We start from the raw sequence: 15,740 nt of genomic DNA on the forward strand, positions 1-15,740 counted from the left end.
CGAAAGAGAAATGTTAGACAAATTACCTTTGACAATTCCTAATCTAGGTATCATGTGATTTAATAATGGAGCTTGTATTGTGTCTTAATTGTGTCTGCAAAAGCATTTAATTTTCCCCAGTCCACTAAAAAAGTGCAGCGAGTTGTATCTAATCATTCTTCAGAAAAACCATTGGATGTCAGGCCGGCACATAATTAATTTGTCATACTAGCTTTACCAACCTCCATAAAACAGTAACAATGAAACATATGCTGTAAATACCAGGAGGATATTACTATAACGAGTGAACTATTGTGAAGCCAATTCTCTTGCTGGAAGAGCGATTCGGAACAGCTTGAGGGAGAAAAACAGGCTCTCTGTCCTATGTACCTTTTTGCTAAGCAAAGACCCAACAGAATTTCAGTCATGCAGCTTAATCCTGCGCATGTTTACTCAAAAGCAAGTCCCGCTGTCTGCAGTCAGGCTTACTCTAGGAAAGTGTTCAGTACTGCAGCCTAACTCTTCATTCTTCTTGTGTCATTTGTCATTTGATTCCCTCCTGTGTCGTCGGAGCTCAGTTTTTTCTCTGTACCTTCTCCTCAGGCCCCATTTCCTGCACACAAATGCTTACCTGTGCCCCGACTTTTGTGATGTCTCACCGAGGGCTTTTCTTCACCGGGCTTTTAATGCACCACTTTTCTGAGATTCTGCTTCGGGACTCTTTGCAGGTTTCAGATATGCTCCTTTGCACACAGTTCATTTTCGCCTTTCTCTGCATCCTCTTACGCAAGCACAAGGTGGCATTGCATTACTTTATAGCAGAACTGCAAAAATCCAAGTTCATCTTGTTGCAAGCCCTCCATTTAATGAGCATTTATTGTGTACTTGTGATCCCTCACTCATGGAAGTTTCCAGGGCCTTTCCACGACCTCCTCCTCCTCCAGGGCCTTTCCTTTCCAGCCACTTCTGCAGCTTTTTCCAAAACAAGGAAATATTTCAAACTCGTAACAGATCAGAATGAAAGCTTCCTACCAAAGTTACAATTCAGCTACAGCTATATGGCACCTATTCCACATTGCCACCTTGTGGTGGTTCAGATAATATATGAGAAGTTGGAGAAATACAACCTCCAGGGGGAAAGGGAATAAAAACCGGCAAAGCCCAAACTTTTCCTTCTGCAGTGATGACTGAAAAAGAAGCCTTGGTTAAATGGTGGGTTAAACTACTCATGATGAGAAGCCCAATGGCTCATTATCCTCATTGTTCAAAGCTGCAGAAATACCCAGAAAACATAGAAGAGGCCTTGGAGGTTGACAGGATTATGTAAAACACCCACGAACTCCCTGGGTGGGAAATGATGAGTACAGCATAATTGCCTCATGTGGAGGGGCCCTAAATGTCACACAACCGAAATTTACTAACCAGATTAATCCACATTAATCATGTGGATCAAGCAATCAAATTAATCCAGGAGGATAACTGATCTGAAGAAATGTTAAGTATCAGATAAACTACTCTTGCTTGTACAGAAAATGAAATCTTTTGCTCAGCTTGAGCAATGGAGCACTGAGCCAGATGCTCCATCTGCTGAGCTTCTCCGCAAGACGCTTCCTAGATTTCTGACTTGCCAAAATGAACATATGGCACCAAATTCACATATTCCTGTCGTAAGTGGCCAATGATCTGTTGCCAAAAGCATCTGTAGTCCAGTGTCCTGTTTCCTACAGTGGCTGGCTTGATGCTGCTCTGAAGCCCACAAAAAGCACATCAGGAAAATAACCCCTTTCAGCTGTTGTGTCGCCCATTAATTCCCCAATTGTGATATTTTGATTCTAGGACTGGCACAGATAGTTAGGGGAGTGATTATTTCAGCTTGTTTTTTTAAATCAGAATTTACTCAGTTTGCAGCTCCCCAAATTGAAGTGGAAGGGGCCAGTTGAAATGGCCCCTTCCAACTCTACTGTTCTATGATTCTGTGAAAATAGATTAAATTAATAGCTATGGACAAGTTTCATTTCAGAAATCACAATCAAGCCATGCTTTTCATGTTGCAACCTTAACCATGTGTCGCCTTAGCAACATAGCATCCTGGACAAAGTGTTACTGGCCTCTCAACTTCCATTTTAGAAAGCCTCCCAAAATGTGATTGACATACTGATCTTCCACTCCAGTGCTGGCATTCGCATGACAGATCCCGCCTATCAAAATCCCATTCACTGTGAGTAATTATGGGGTTTTACTCATCAGGAACACCATGCATATAACTGTGTCTTCAAACTGCCTGTTTAAATCCACAGGAACACTAGTAGGTATGTAATTCAACAACAGTCCATGGGACTTCGTAATGTAACTTGTGCGATGTGATGCACAGCTTTAATGCTCAGTCCCATCAAGGCCTCTGTTTTCCCCACTCCCCCTCCCCATGCCTTCATTCCCTGATTCCTTTACAGGATCAGAATGATAAAAATTTTAATAGGCTCTTGTTTATAGTCAATATTTTACTGCCAATGCCACAAATCATGTCATCTGTTTAGCAAGAGACAGCCAATCTGAAATGCCAGGAATAATTAGCAATGTTCCTTTTGTCTACATTTCACAAACACACTCCTACTGAGATATGGTTTTTACCTTTTGAACTTTCCAAGTACCAGCCTTGTGTTTTCTGTTAAGGAAGCATTGCCGAAAAGTTTAATGCCCCCCTATTATTATTTGAAATTCCTTTCTGGAGCCAAATAGGTCTGTGTGCTCTCAGCAGGAGGGTGATGCCATTGTGAAATCTAATACCTTGCTGGAGTGAGAAAGCCAACTTCACTGCATCTCCTGTCTGCTTCTTGAGATCTTAGCAGAGGCAGCTTGGCCACAGTGACTTGTGTACCAATAAGTGCATGAGTCTAGACTGCATTGCTACAATGCGCACTGCATGGGGCTGCCCTTGGCATCAGCCTGGAAGCTGAAGGCAGCACAAAACACAGCAGTGAGGATGCTTAGGGGAACATTGTACCACAAACATATTATGCCAGTGCTGAACCAACTGCACTGCCTGCTTGTTGGTGCTGAGCGTGTTTCAAGGGTGTGTGGCTGGCCCTGAAGGACTCGGCGCATGTCTGAAAGTGCACCTTCAGCCCAGCCGCTACATTTTGGTTCAAGGCCCTCTTAATCATGGCATGTTTAGCAGAGAGGCCTCTTATAGTAAGCCAGGACATTCTATGTGGTTGTCATCATATGGCAGAATAATCTCCCATTTCGATGCTTCACAACTGAGTAAAAATCTACCAGTATGTTCCCAGACACTATTTTTACCAGCTTTATGGATTTCTGGATATACTGCTTTTTGCTGTATTAGTTTTATTTTGTAAAACACCTAAATATTTTTATGACAAAACACGGATTTATAAATGTGGATGTATTTTAATAAAAAAAAGTCTATGCCAAGTTTTGCAAGAGAAGGACAAGTCTTCTCAGCAGAGACTAGGGCAATGACCAACTTTCTCTTTAAGAAAATCGCTCCTGGTTCCATCTAGCTCTGCAGTCAGTCCCTGTCTTTCCACCATAGCAAACCACATGCAGCTCCCATGCAAGCCTCAGAGCTAACAGTCTGTCTTTGTTGATGTGTCCCAGTAACTGGCATTCTGCTTGTGAACCTGGAGGTTCCATACAGCCTCCACGGACTGGATATTTAGAGTTCTGTGGATGTGGTCTGAATGCTCAAAGGTTTTCCATGTATTTTCTCTCTGCTGACCATTTGGAGAAAGAAGGAGCAGCAAGACACCCTTGCACTGTGCCTGGATACAGTTCCAGCCGAGGGCATCCCCACCTCCCTCCTTGTATAAACAGCCCCTGTGGAGGACTTCCAGAGGAAGCAGCAGTTCTTCCACCAAGCTGAGATCCAGCCTCATGACCCACCAAACTCTGCAGCCAAGAATCTGGTGCCTGAATGTGCTTTCTTTCCTCCCTGGAGCCCTGCCCTGGGCAGGGGGTTCAACCCAATGGCCTGGTTGGCCTCCTCCAACTTTCCTGTTCTATGAGTCTCTTTTCCAACCCCCTTTCCCTTTACATTGTAAACCTGTGGGCAAGTTCCACCATATTTCTTATGTTTATATACTGCTCTGGGAGCCATTTTGGCTGAGGGAAGGGATCAAAATGTTACAATACATATTTCTATTTCTATTTTTATTCATTATATTTATATCCCTCTTTCCCCCAACAAGGAATCCAAGGCAGCTTACATAGTCCTTTCTCTTCCCTTTATCCTCACAACAACCCTTTGAGGTAGCTTAGGCTGAGAGTCAGTAACTAGCCCAAAGTCACCCAGTGAGCTTCATGGAGAAGTCCTAGTCCATCCCTCTGTTTCACCACACTGGCTCTCAGCTGATAATTTTTGCCTGATAGCTGCTTTAAGTATCTGAAGCTCTCATTTGACTTGCCAATTTGAGAACTGACCTGGAGTGATATTTTGAATGCTATCTTATTTTGTGACATTTTCTGTTGTTTATATTGACAAGAGCTGATACTTAACATGCTACTTTTGTTTGACAGTGGACAGTTTATGTAACCCATATTTGAAGTCTACAGAAAGCAAAACCATAAAGAGATGGCAGTGTGGGAACTTTTCCCCTGTCTGAAATGGTAGAAAAGATACAAGAAAGCTCATACAACTAAGTGCAATGATAATGACACCAGAACTATTTATATTAGTCATGTTCAAATGCTGAGGTACAAGCCATTTTCAGCAGGACAGTAGCTAGAAATGCAGGAAAAGCCAAACTTGAGTGTGCACCTATTGATAAGAATAGTCCAATCAGTTTATAAAACAATTTCCACATGTGTTGGCTTGGGTGTTTATTTCCTTCTTTTTACTTTATCTTAATAACAGTAAAGTTTAAAAAGAAGAAAGAAAAAAAATACTAATACAAGTAAAAATTACAGAAAAACACCAAGGGTCCTTAAACAAACATTACATAGAATATCAAGTAAGGGTTATGATTAGGGTCAACCCTAAGTCAACAATTACTATCCTTTTTACTCAGTCACATTTTTAGAAAAGAATTTCATTAAAATTCATTGCAGATTCTTTTAATCAGTTTGGATGTTTCTTAAGACACAGAATTCCATAAAGATGTGGCCACCACAACAAAGGTTCTTCTTCTAGTGGTCTTCAATCAGGCCATAGGTCCAATAATAATGATGACAATGTCTACATCTGCATACTTACAAAGCAGCTCACATGCAAACCAGTGTCTGCTGTGCACCACTTGCAGGTGAACTGGGCCAGGAGGGAGCTGTGTGCTTCTCTCCCACTTGTGGGATCCTGTGGGGAGCTGGGTGAGCAGAATGCTGGACTACATGGGCCAGCGGCTCTTCCTATGGCCTGCTTGCTTCTTGATGATTAATAAGTGATCGCCCTACCTGTGGGCCTCATCTCTGCCTCAAGGCGTCTCTGAATAATGATGGGTGACTCCCTGGACTCCCAGCAAAATCCCCAGCACAGCGCTCACCATTCTACAGGGCCCCCAGGCGGGGTCCAAAGGCCTGCAGTGGGGAGGAGGCAGCGGAAATATGGGCTGAGCAAATGGCCAGCTGCTCATCCAACCTCTCCTTGTGCTTTCAGCTGGTGGTGGTGGGGGCTTTTGATTCTTTCTCCTTGTGCCATTTCCTATGGAAAAATCCCCCCCCCCACACCACCTGCTGTGGGCCCTGCTGGAGTTAAAAGAGAGACAACACAGAAGAGCTGATCTTGAGAATTCTGACAAGCTGCAGCTCTTGGGATTTTCTGGATGAAACAGCTTGATGTTGGGACGTGTCATTAAAAAGAGAGCAAATAGCGGAGGAAAAGCGAGTGAAACAAAAAGCAGATGGTGCTTGTGTTTCAGCAACTGGGCTAATGAGCTGTCTGTTTCAAGCGGGACGGACGTGCTGAGGAGAGCAACAAGAAAGATATGGAATTTGGCGCTTAAACGAAAATGCAATGCATAATTACTCAGTATTGGCACAAGCCCAGAGCTGAGCATGTTGTGTCGGATCCTGAAAGAAGGGCTGCTCCTCTGCTTGGGTGCCACACCCTGAACAGGACTTAATGAACATAAACATCAGCAAGGTTCTTCTCAGGCACTTCTGGTTCCTGAAAAGAATGGCTGGCTTGCTCCAGATTTTCCATAAATCAAGGAAAAAAGCCGCCACATGCCACTAATATAACAATCCTTTATATTGTTCTAGCTGCACGCCCAGCTGTCCTGAATCGCTCAGGATTTTTAATCCTTGGCCCATGTAATTTTCTGCACTTGTAGCTGATTAATAAGCCTGGATCATGCCTGGAAAGTAGTTTCAACCCCAGAGTAAAAAAACAAATAAAATCAAATAGGAATTGAAATACTTTCTTTTGCTCCCAAGTCCATGAGGATGTTACTTTGCTCAGCAGAGTTCCCATATGGTTACCTGTTGACCAGTCTGGTCAGTTTCCAGTGGCTCAGAGTGGGGTCTCTTTGCAGACTAGCAGCCAGCAGCTGCCACTGGTTGTGGCAACACTGGTGGTAGAGGAGGCAAGTTTAGGGATGGCCAGACTGTCCTACCAGCAGTCAGTCTGTCTGCCTGTGGATATGCTTGCTAGCAAAGGATCGCACAAGGGCCGCGTTCACGTATTATGACCAGCAGCACTACGTGGTTACCATGGTTCACTCACTCGCTTTCTCTCTCTTATCTTGATGCGCCTGACAGAGGATTTGAGAGATGGCAACTCTCCTCCCTCTGCCCCTTCCAGGCAGTATCCCAGGACACAGCACCAGGAAGAATGAGGCTCCTCTTTGACAGCTGTGCTTGCAAGCCAAGTTCTGCTTGCCACAGCTGCCAAGCCATGTGCAAGCAAAGACGGCTAGAGCCCTAAAGAGCTGCAGAGAAGGCAGGGGAGCTGAGCAGGCGCTGGGGCAGGAAGTGGGGTGCCTGATCCAAAAAAAGAAAAGAAAAAAAAGAGGGGATGGGCCGGGCGGCACTGCTCCTTTCCAAGTGCTGCCCAGCAGATTGCTCATTCCTGCTCCAAAGACGATCTGGTAGAGGGGGTGCTGCTGAGTATTGTGGGAAATGGCAGCTGCCCCTGGCACTCTCTGGCTAGCCACTTGGCAGAGACAGCAATGGGCCACTCTTGCCAAGCAGCTCTCTGGTTTAGCAACAGCCTTGCTACCATGGTGAGTTGGGTTTCCTAGGTTTGAAGGACACGACAAGCCATTGTAGGACTGAGAAACCATGGGACAGACCGCTGCTTCTAACGTATAAATGTTGCATGCGGAAATACCCTGGCAGGGCTTGGATGACATGAAAGGCCAACAATGGTAAAAGACAGCTTTGGCCTGCTGTGTCATGTGAAGCTGGCCAAGGAGTTTCAGCATTCCCTTGCTTTGTCACCTGCCTCTGTGCCTGAGCAGCAGCAGCATGGGGGAAAGCAGAGCCAGAAAGTCAGGGTGGGGGTGGAGATATGCAGAAGGCCACAGCCTTCCTCAGCCTCAGTTAGGCAAAACCCCTCTTTTCAACATAGGTGCCTTGCAGATAAAATCCAGCATGTGTTGTTTTGCTTGTTGTACGCAGATGTACCCCAACAAACAATCTAGTATCAGATGTTTATCCACAAGTAGAAACAGCCAAACCCAACCCACATTCCAGTCTGGAACTGCTGAAGCAGCATGCAGAGAAGCGCTTTGATAATTATAGTTTATAACTCTTCTGCATATTAATCTGGCATCTCAGATTTAAGCACATGGCTGTGGAAGCTGCATATTTTCCCAGGGTGTTTGAAAACAGTATCCTGAACAAATCATTGCACTGGGAATGCTTCTGGTTTGCAGTACTCCTGGGCCAGCTGATGCTGACTTTTAAGAGAGCTCTTTGTTTTTCTAGTACACTACACCATCACTGCACCAAGTTCATTGTTATTTCATTAAATCGCACAGGAGGTGCGATCTCTTTTTGGTCTTCTCTCAGAATGGACTCAAAACTACTGCTTCCTTCAGCAGCAATCCCTTGCACAAGTTCTTTCAAAAGAGTGGGTTCATTTCTGGGTAACCCTCTATGGAGTTGCTCTACCTGTGGCTACAAAAATGAGTAGGGGAACAATCGTTCGGTCCCTAGGCAGCACCTGAAGGAGCTTTCCCCAGGGAGGCTCACCGGGTGCTGCCTGTAATTCCCTTTTGGTGCCAATCAAAGACATTTATATTAAGTTTTTCAGGTCTTTTAATGCAAGTTGTTCTTTTATAAATCAAGACTGGTGGATTTCTCTTATGCTGCGCTTGGTGAGTGGACCATTTCAGTTTTTAGTATAATTATATGTATTTTGGATTTATGTATTAAATTTGTAACATTGAGTTCTTATGTTCCTCCAACTACCCTGGGAATGTTATTGAAGGGCGTGGGACGAAGCCCTCAGAAATAGGCCACCTTTCCAGCACATGGATCGATGGCCAGGGATTTCACTGCCTGCAGAAGCGATCATTCAAAGGGAAGTGTGGCCCTTGGTTTCATTTGTAGGCAGAGTTTCTCAGGCCATGGATCTGAATCAAGGCACAACACCAGATCGATCTTACCCTGCCATTTGACAGTTGCTGCATGCAAAGGATATCCCTGTTTTTCATTACACAACTGGGCAGTGCATCAAAGCAGTCTGGGAAAAACAATAAATGCACATCACTGAATCACTTTTCATGCATTACTTTTGACACATGCTGCATTTGAGCTGATGCAGTACGTTAACTAAGAACAGTTACTAATTCAGTTATTACATTTCTATACCACCCAATCTCCAAATTAAAATTGTAAAACATACTATGCTAAAGCAAATATAATTCCTTAAATGTATAAAACTGAACTGCTAAAATAATTGGCAATGAAATACAAGGATACAAGTTTTTAAAAATAAAAATAAAAGCCCTAGTTCAAGCTATGGGCACAGAAATCTGATTCAAGTCTCACCTCAGCTATAGGTCTTGAAGAACCTGAGGGATGGAGATGTCTGTCAGTTTTGCTTGTTTTACTTGCTCTTGCTTTCAATTGTTCTTACATCTTATGTTCTTTTCTTTCTCCAACATGAAGAAAGCTTGTACTTCCTGATCAAAAATGGACCAAACCAAAATTCTTACCCATCTGCACCAGCCCAATCCAAAAGGCAATGGAGAAGACCATGTTGTATCTGCCTGCTATACAACTGTTAGAGATGAAGAGCCTGTTAGAAAAAAGAGGTACTCACCTTAATTCAGGATCACAAACATGGCTGGAAATGCAGGGATTCAAACTCTGGACTTTTGAACTAAGCATTCAAAGCCTTCTATCTGGTTGGCAGAATATGTCCATTTTACTTTCTCCTGGATTCACAGAACGGAATGGAACAGAACAAAACCAAACCTCAAGTTCCTTCCATTCGTAATGTGACGACTTTTGTGAATGTTGGTAGAATTTTATTTAAAAAAGCATGAAATCAACTTTTCTCCAATCCCTGGCAAAGCTGCTAATGTTCAGACAAAGCTACCAGTTGAGCAGGGGTTTATTCTTGTTCACCTCTTTTGTTGTTCTGGTGGTTGTAGAAGGCTTAAATCTTCATTACCCTTGCATGGCAGTCCTGATTCAAACCAGGCCCCAGATACTTCCATGGAAGTAGGCAACACTGAGGATCAGTTGTATGCTGGGCATTTAAGGTAGCCCTCAGTCCCCTACCTTTGACATGGAAATTGTAATAATGTCATGCCTGACAGAAAGGGTCCCCTCTCTGTGTCTATGGTTGTTACATCTCTCACTGGCAGCTTAAGGATACCCCAAAGAGGTACGCAACATGGGGCCAAGAGATACATCCATTTGTATATCTTTTTAAAAATGTAAGTGCATGGATTTGTATGAAATGCATTTGTACAATTTTCTAGGAGTCAAATGGAAGCTTCAGCAGAGGCAGACCTTATATCTTAATAAATATTCATTTGGAACAGGTGTCTATATGCCACCCATTCATATATTGAAATATTATAAGGTTCTCAGCCCAGTGCACTATATAAGATAAGGGTTTATCCTACCAATGTTGTAATATCAGCCATTTATAATGACCATGGAGATGGGAATGGATTTCCATGAAGGAGGTCAATAATTTTAAAAAGCATGTACATCACTGAATACTAAAGGCTGTTCTAATACAAAAGTTATTTGTCTAATAATCTCCCTCCAGAAAGAAGCAACCACTGGACCTTGCCGAAAGTTAGGTTTGAAGGAAGCATTACTGTATTGCACAGCCACCAGTTAGCTGAATTATACAATCCCATATTAAGGAGATGTGGAATCCAAAGGACATGCATCAGAAGGCCTTTGCTGAATAAGATGCAACTCAGGATCCACAGAAATGGCAGGTGGAGGTCAAGGCAGTGATTCACCACATAGACCTTTTGTGTTGGTGTCCAGAAGTTATGGGGGAAAAAACCTGATACCTTTGGTTTTCTGCTCAAGCTAAATGGACACCAATTGCTAGGTTGTCCTTTCTGCATTCCTCCCAAAGGTACTGTGATTGGAAAGCAAAAGGGAAGTCGTGGCATACTTGTTCTCAGGTTGGAAGCGAGGACTATCAGTCATAAAATCAACTCCCCCTTCTTGCACCCTACCATTTTTATTTTTTGGATAGGTTGGAGAGGAAATATAAGCATTTAATCAACAGCATGGCAGGCCAACTCTCTGCCTTCTGCACACTTTCAGGGTGGACCTGATGCTTCAGGGGCTGCTTAATTTACTTCAAGCCAGTTCTGAGAAAGCCTGCTTGCCTCAAACGAAGTCTGAATCACTGCAAAGCAGCCTGCTTTGCTCTCTGCTTTGATGCAGGCTTCAACCCAAGCCAAAGGGCAGGTCTCCCAACAGAATCACCCAGAGAGCAGCCAGCGACGAAGGCATAAGAAACAAATTCCATTTTATTCTTGGTGTCCTGGTAGTGCTATGATTCAAGTACCCTCACCCAAGCTCAGATCGTTATTGCTTCTTAATCACACTCGGCAAATATTCTAACTTGTAGAGAAGGCCAAAGCAGTTGCAAGGCATGAAATGGGGAAGTGGCAGGGAGAAAAGTAGTCGTCAAGGTAGTCTAAAGTGGACTGCCAGATTCTTAAGGCCAGGCCTTAAAATGCGTTTGCTGCACTGGTGGATACGTCAAGGCTTCAGAGAGCCCTGTCTTGGTGTGCGTACAGGCAGGAGGCTGATCTTCCCTTCTTGTAGCAGGGCTTCAAGGAATATATGAGGGGCTGCTAGAAGGATTGCTGAACTGTCTTGGATTGCTAAAAGTGCTGCTGTGTGTTTGTGGAGCAGTAGACACACACTTGGTATCTGAGCCAATATATTTGAGCTTTCTTTCTTATTTCCCAAGCACTAAGTCAAATTAGATATGGAATAATAAGGTGGTCCAACAAGAAATTGGCTTCGTCATGGTTTCAAAAAACATACACTGCTTTAGATATCCCAGTTGCTTTACATAATTAATGTTTCTTGTTTGGGATTAATATTTTTCTAGTCAAAGATTGGCACCTTTAAATTGATACCAAATTCACATTTATCATTTGCATCTTTTTGATCAGTAATCATGGGAAAGTCCTCTATGAATTAGCATGGTGATTTCTGTAATTCATGGGGCAGTCAGAATTGTTGTGGGGAAGTGTGGCATCATGGTGCAAAAGTGTACAGTTCTGCCAGTGACCTGAATAATTCTTTTTCCAGTTCATTGCCTCTGCGATCTTCGTAAGCCTATCATTTCCCCTATAACTATTATGGGAAAATTGCCTCCAAGCAATGTAATTCACAGCTTGCCAAGTGTTCAGAGATCTCTTGATAGAACACTTGAAAATTGGCTTCATTATGGTGATACATCCAGTGCATTAGTGGTAGAACTCTGACCTGTAATAGCATTAGTCTTGGTAATTACTTCTGTGAAATGTAGGTGGTATTTTTGAATTTCCATAGCAGTTACATTTTTTAAACAGAGCAAGTAGTACTTAAAAGCAACTATGTCATAGACCTTATAACCAAACATAAGCGTTACGTTTGTGAGCCGTCCCGAGATGCCGAGGCACGTGGTGACGGCATATAAAAGTTTTAAATAAATAAATAAAAAATTACATAATGTATTTTTTCCTGAATAAAGACCTGACACTTAGCTTTCCATTTAAACAATTTGTTGTTCCTTTTAACTATTTTAATGCAAAACTTTCACTTCTTCACCCACTAATATAGTACCACAAACAGAAATTAAATGGTCATCAAGAGCACAGTAGAGGGAGAGAGAGAGGAGTTTAAGTAAATATCGCAAAGATCCGATGGGCAGCGAGACACAACTCTTTGCTAATGCATACAGGATGTCACAAGAAATACCATTATTTTTTCTTCATTTAAGAAAACCTTGTTTGCAGTTCCAAAATACATGGCTTAACTTATGTTCTAGTCTCAGATGATTTTTCATTTGTATTTTAATGTTGATCTGTGGCATATACAATAAGTATATGTTTTTATCACATCACTTCAGCTTCTGTCACCAGAAATAATCAATTATTTTATGAAAGCCTTTTCAGTCTTGTGATGATCTGGTTGAATTCTGTTGGCACTACTTAGCCACTGGATATTGGCAAATCTCAGGGCCGTGTCTGCCAAATGTGTATCCCTCCTGACTAACCAGCAAGCTTAGACCTACCGGGAATTGTCACTCTACATAGAGGATTTTTTTAAAAAATCAGACCAGTTGACAGTGGTCTCTTGATACAAGGCAGTGTTTCTGTGTTCTGGGTCAATGGGTTTTGCACACCAACCAATATACATTTTGTCACTGAATTCATATACGCATACTGTAATACATTACTGTGATGCTGGTCTTTTTAAAGGTATTTTAAAGTTTACCTGATCTTGGGGACATTACACTCTATGCATTTACTTTTCTTAAAAAGCAGAGGTGTTGAGAACACCTTACACCTAGCTCAGATTTGTGTTCTTTAGAATTCTTTGAAAACACTTGGAAAGAATCTGGCTTATTGGGAGAATAATCCCATGGATTACTGTCAACAGAGAACTCTGAGATCCAATCCTTGTCTACCCTAGACGCTGCCAGTAACAGCCTGATAGGATGATGGAAGTGATTTCACCTCCTAGTCCTCTTTAAAAATACCTTCTTCTGGGTGGGGATGGTGATGAAAAGGCCCTAGGATCCTGCTGGCCCTGCCCGTGGTCCTGCATACTATCCCTGCCACTTGTTGACTTCCTTGAAGGTGCAGCTGTGACGGTATGGAAGGGGGGAACATCTGGATTTCCCTTTCCAGAGGTTCTAGGAGTGTCTACAGTCTTAGGAACCCAATACTCACCCAGGGACTATGGGATTCTTCTGCAAACATGTTGTGCCTGCTGGTTTGGCAGGTCTTGCAAAACATCTTTGTCTCGTATAAAAGTTCCTAGTACTTCTGGGAACATCTCTTTCTCTAACTTACAATATTATATCTCCATGTTGGATATAGTGACTGATTGCCAGCTATGTCTGCGCTATTGATTAGATCACGCAAGTAAATACCTGTGATTGCAGAAGGGGAGGGGCTTTTTGCATCCTGAGTCCCCTCTCTGTAGGGCAGGAACAGCCTTGTTCCCATCCTGTTTGTATTGTAAGATGGGAGCTAAGCATTCGCTTCCCTTTAAACCTTTCAGGAATATAATTTTCCAGCCAGAATTTTACAGGCCCAGGCAGAATTCTGCCCTTTGGCCAGTTTTCAAACCTGGAGGATGCAAATGCGGTGGCAGGAGGGGGGAGGCAGCTTGGCTGCCTTTGTAGTTGGTGCAGCTGCGAGCACTGCCCTAGCACAGCTGTCTGCACTGGTGTGTCCCATAAAGCGCGTAGCTGCATGTGTGTGACAACCGTATGCTACGGACTGTAAACAGAAACCCATCTCAAGAAACGGACAGAGATGCCTGGCATCCTTTTGTACGGGTGCCAAGTATTTTGTGATCTGTTAACCTGCACTGTGCATTCAACACAGTTTAAAGCCACAACATGAGGGCCACCACATATTACAGAAGAAGTGTGCTTGGTACTTGATCCTTCTTTTTTAAGTAACAACCACGGAGGCAGGGAGACACATGTTAGGACTGCAGCAGGAGTAGATGGATTGTAGACTCTTTCACTCCTTTAACCCCAACCCTCCTCAAGCAGCCATTTGCCCATGAAGGAAGCTGCTATGACTGCTCTCCATGCAGCTGAGTGGCTGGCAGCTGCATTATGCTGGATGGTTTGCAGTAATTAGGAACTTCCCTTAGTGTCCCAGGAAGCTAGGCTGAAGGCAGTTCAAAGATTCAGTTGTGTACATGGTAAGTTTCTGGGCAGGTGAGGGGGCATAATGAAAACTAATACGTATACATGCACATTTTGCTTTGATTTGAGAAAAAAAAAACCCTATGTTCCTTTCACAGCAAGGAACTGTACATATTTTCAGAGGCTCACAGTGTCCACTGAGAACCTCCCAAAGATGAGGAGGAAAGTAGAGATTAAGATGGACATAAAAACAGCAGTTTGGAGCAGATGAAATGAAGGCTGGCTATCATCCACAGTTGAAATGTTCTTGCTTCTCCATTCTCAGGTGATGTTTCAGGGGCTCCAGCAAATACCTGCATTGGCTTCCTTTGAACCAAGTTACAGGATAGAGTTCCAGATACTTTATAATGTTTGTATTAAAATTGAATATATAGGTTAGGCACTGGTAGCGATTCATATCATCAGACACTGTTTGCCTATCACATTTCCTTAAGAAGCACTGGCTGAGAGCAACTTGCACTGACAGCTGCACTAATAGCAATCTTAAGAGTCAGTCGGAGAGTTAGGAGGAGGCCCAGAGGATTCTTCCCATTGACCAACAGCCACACCTCATTCTGCATGCACTATACTAACTGCTATGTTGTATTTGCGGAGATGCTGTTTTCTCCAGGTGATCCTGGCATTGCTCCAAAATCTGGCTCTAATTATAATCTCACACTGGGAACACTTTCCTGAGAGAAGCTTTTATTATCTCATGGCCAAGAGGGTTTTTAAAAAATTAATTTTAGCAGGATTTTCATCAAGACAACAAAATTCATATAAAAGATAGGAAAATGCAATATTCTTATAGTGAAAATAAAAGTGTATATAAAAGGTGTGTTGATAAGTTTGTATATGTGCAAGAGAAACAGTTCTGCATACAGTTTGGAAAAGGTGGGTCAAATACACACATATTTTTATTCCTCTATAGGTGAATGCCACCCATTCAAATACTGGAGCCCTTTGTGAGGGTCTGCCATCTATTATGTTGTAAGAGGTGGGCCTTTTTCTAGTGTTGGTACTATCAGCCCCTTGGCTGTCAAAAGGATATGGAATTTATTTATTTATTAAATTTCTACCCTGCCCATTAGCCAGAATGACTCTCCGGCTGGTACAAAATCCATGTACATTGTCCTTGTGATAAGCTCTATACAGGTGGCAAATTGAGAAGAACATGCACATTATTAAATCTTTAATGGCATTCTAATACTAAGTTTATCATCTGTTTTATAACCTCTACCCAGAAAGGAGCAACTGCTGGACATTGCCAAAACATATGAGTAAACAAAGATTAGCAATATCACACACACCTTCAACAGATACGATAACTAACATAGGCAAACCCTTAGTGAAAAAAATCATTGTGGTGGCCAGTAAACATAGAACAAAAGTTCTTTGCTGAATAAGACGTAACCTAAGGAGGATGGTGGAGGACAGGAAGGCCTGGAGG

Source organism: Varanus komodoensis, unplaced genomic scaffold (assembly GCF_004798865.1).
Source record: "Varanus komodoensis strain SLA01 unplaced genomic scaffold, ASM479886v1 scaffold7_3, whole genome shotgun sequence".
Classification (NCBI taxonomy): Eukaryota; Metazoa; Chordata; class Lepidosauria; order Squamata; family Varanidae; genus Varanus; species Varanus komodoensis.